Consider the following 3691-nt stretch of genomic DNA (forward strand, 5'->3'; position numbering starts at 1 on the left):
TCAAAGGATCCTGGGTAACTTGATAGGACTTTGTCTCAGATTTAAAAGAAAGTTTTTTAAAGTGGGTTTGGAATATGATTCAATGGGAGAGTTCTTATCTAGTATATGTAAAGCCCAGAATTCGATCTTTAAAGATTCAGTATTAAAAAAGAAGAGGAGGAGGAAGAGGAAGCAGGGAAGAAAATAGGAAAAACAAGAAACTCTAGCACCTGTTGGAACACTAAAGAAATGAGAAACAAAAGAGAAGGAAGCTACATCTTCACTAGCCTACTAGTAAGGGTGATGTGGCCAGCTCTTGGGCTCTTAGCCAGCATTCTGCTTACTTTAGTGTGGGCTCCTTAGAGGCACATGTCACACCTTTCTTTGTTGCTTCCTTGTACTATAGAGATCAAAATAAAAGCAACCCCTGTCTTTGCAGAAGGCCTAGTGCATAACCCAATAGAAAGATTTGTTTGACTTCTAAAGTATAGTCAAGAAGCTGGGGTGCGGTTTATGTAACATAGTCAAAGCTCTAGGTTGTAAACCCAGCACTTCATAAAACCAATCATGCTGGTGAACATCTGCAATCCCAGTACTTGGGTGATGGAGGCAGGAAGAACAGAACTTCAAGGGCATCCTAACTACATACCAAGTTTGAGACCAATCTAGACTATGTGAGATCCTGACTCAAAAAAAAAAAAAATAGTTAGGACAATAGACACTAGCCAACTGTGGACGCTCAGACCTGGAATCCAACACTTTGAAGCTGAGGCAGAAGGATCACTATGAGTTCCAGGCCAGCCTGGGCTACAAAGTGAAACTCTGCAATTGCTCCAAAGCTTCTTTTCTTCTAACCTTTACAAGGTCAAGAAGCTTTAAGAACCTATGCCTGAGCTTGAACGGAAAGACATCTGGTAGACCACACTTGTCATTTAGAGTTAGCATGATAAAGCTCATTGAGGCTTAGTAACACAGATATGTTGATCATGGCTGGTCTATGCCACACAGGAGAACTATTCCCAAGCAAGGCGCTCTGTGGCTTTCTTCAAGTAGTCCGTTGTCTGTGAAATTTCCTATTCTTCAGCCACAGAGGAGAAAGCAGACCCCACCCACCCCCTGAATTCGGCCGTGTGGAGATTCAAAGAGGTTCATTTGTTTTCATTAGAGCCCCTTGAAGGCTTTCTTTCCCTCCTCATTAATGAATTTTCAGTCTTTCATTAAAAACAAAAACAAAAAAACCAACAAAACAGGATCCGGCAGAGGACAGTAGTTAAGTGGCTGGCTTGCGTGGTTGTGCAGGCTTTAGAGAAAGGGGATGGGCCATTTCCTGATTGTGAGGAGGGGTTGACATCCTTGGTTAGTATGCTAATTTTGTCTCTTTCATTTAACATTCAGATCAGGTCTGAACAGGCCCTCCAGAGCAGCCAGGTCCAGGGGATGGGTGGCTGTCTGCCTAGCATCACAGAACATGCTTTGCATGAATTACACAAATACCCAAGCGTCCAGTCCGCATCGACCTCCACTTTCCCTCCCTCTCCCAGAGACGCACAGACACGGAGCCACACACATGCAAGCACACATTGCGGATGATGCTGACACAGACACCCGCGAACAGCACAGGCGTGGGTCTCTATGAACACTGATGGTGCTCACAGATATACCTAACCGTCCATAGCTGGACTTAATTCATATTCTTTGGATCTCTGCTATGTCAGCCAGATATCTACTACTCAAGGAAACAAGGTATATCGGGGATCCCAAAATTAAGAAGCAAGGTAAAAGTTTAAAAATTCCATTGGTAGGAGAATCTTATCTATGCTACCATATCAGGATTTTTTTTTTTAATCCCGTTTCCACTCATGGGAAAGAGAACCATATAGCTCAATTAACTGAACGCCCTGAGAAAAGAAAATCCAACTGTTTTTATTCCTTGGGGTCCCCACCTTGTCCATATGCGTTTGGAACAGTGTATAAAGAGAGTTCACGGTTGGTTTGGGACTCACCAAGCCACAGCTGGGTGACAACAGAGAGGAATCCCCAACCAGCTCCCGTATGTCTGTCCAAATGGCAAACACAATCACCTGGCCCATTTGCCAGAATGCCAGCCAATGGAAAACTGAGTCTCCCCTCTTTCCACTCTCCCGTTCAACCGTGAGGCAGCTTCTGAAGACAGACAAGGGGAATAGCAGCTACTGGCAGGAGGCATGTTGTGGAATTGCTCTAAATAGACGGAATGACTTGGGGCCAGCAGAAAGATTCCAAAGCAAAGGATATGTTGGCTCTCACTGTTTGGGTCTGGTGTGGATCTGGTGTGGCTTTTCTTTTTCCTCAGTGTGTGGCTTAGCTGTGTAAGCTGGCATGCCATGACTTCCCCCAATCTTGTCCTCTTGTGCCCACAACAATATTCCCAGCCTCGGCTGAAGAACTCCAGCAGTTCCCAGGTCCCCTTCGGAGCTTCCCAAGCCATGGGTGTTTTCTCCGAACTGCAGACTTGATTTGCCTTGATTATTATTTTTTTGGCTCTGATCCAAGATGTCTTCCTGTCATCCTCTCACCGTCTTTTCCAGTAATCCCTTTTTTAAACATCACCAACAATTAGTCGATTTATCTCCATCACCAAGGACCACTGCCCACCCCCATATCCACATCCGCATGCAGACATACACTCGCCTGAGCCCGCATCCCTGTCTTGTTTTGCCTTGAAGTATAAGAAATCACAGCTCCTCATTAGCTGGAGAGCACGTTTGGAACGGCTTTGTGTTTACTCACTTAGTAAGTGATGCTGGCCTTTTTAATTATCCTCCTGCATGCCATTTAGAGCAGCAAGCTGTTCAAATCAAACCGAACCGGTGCACATCCTCGGCGAATCGGTTGGAAAGGACTGGGTTGCTTTTTTTTTTTTTCTTCCTCTTCTTTTACCTCACTGCTGCTGCGTCCTTCCTTGTCTGTCAGCAAGCCAAGGAATCCCCCCACCAAAAGCTCTTACGTAGGAAGACACCAAAACCGTGAGTCACTGTTCACTCCCAGAGCAGAGGAACGCACGGCATTTTGCACCTAGCAGCAGACCCAAGATGATGGGGCTTTCCTCCAAGCCATTGAGATCCCTAAGACCAGATGCAGTCCTCGCATCTTTCTTTCTTGCTGTCGCTCCCTCTTTCTCTTCCACCCTTCTCCATCCTTTCATTCTGGAGCATTCTCTTCTTCTTCCTCTCTGTGATGTGACAGCCGCAGACCCCAGTCAGAGCTGGGTCCTTCTCACCTTCTGTTATTTTTTCCCCCTGCAGCAGTCTTTAGCTGCTACCCTCTGCAAGCTGGATCACCAAAGACACACGACTCGCTCACAATGAATAATCAATACGGATATTGATCTAGGGAAAAATGTTTGTAAATTCCTGAAAGGGAATCAGGAGCAGGGGGCAGGGAGGTTCGTGGGGGACGACGCTGCAGAGCTCAACACCGCTAGGAAGCAGGACCGCTTTTGGATCCCCAAGTTTGGCCAGCTCCAAGGTGACGGGTACCGGAATGCGTGCCGATGTGGGTGTGCGCGCGTGAGGAGGGTGCCGTGTGTCGTCTCATTTCTCTACAGCTGCTTTCCCTGAAGAATCGGGAGCCACATGGTCGGGAGCCCCCGTCAACGCCATGTCTTGGCTGCGGGCCAGCGCTGTTTTGTTTTCATTATCACACGCTACTTTGCAATTTGCATAAATACAGG

At 46.6% G+C, this 3691-nt stretch overlaps 1 long non-coding RNA gene across 1 annotated transcript; it reads right to left on the minus strand.

The window, feature by feature from the left end:
• Positions 1-1881: 1881 nt before the first annotated feature.
• On the minus strand, positions 1882-3424 carry LOC116886307. The gene is made up of 2 exons (XR_004386097.1): positions 2749-3424; positions 1882-2552 (listed from the first exon to the last, which is right to left on the minus strand). It is a non-coding gene; the product is annotated as an uncharacterized LOC116886307 (long non-coding RNA).
• Positions 3425-3691: the final 267 nt, after the last annotated feature.

Source organism: Rattus rattus, chromosome 17 (assembly GCF_011064425.1).
Source record: "Rattus rattus isolate New Zealand chromosome 17, Rrattus_CSIRO_v1, whole genome shotgun sequence".
In the NCBI taxonomy this organism is placed as follows: domain Eukaryota; kingdom Metazoa; phylum Chordata; class Mammalia; order Rodentia; family Muridae; genus Rattus; species Rattus rattus.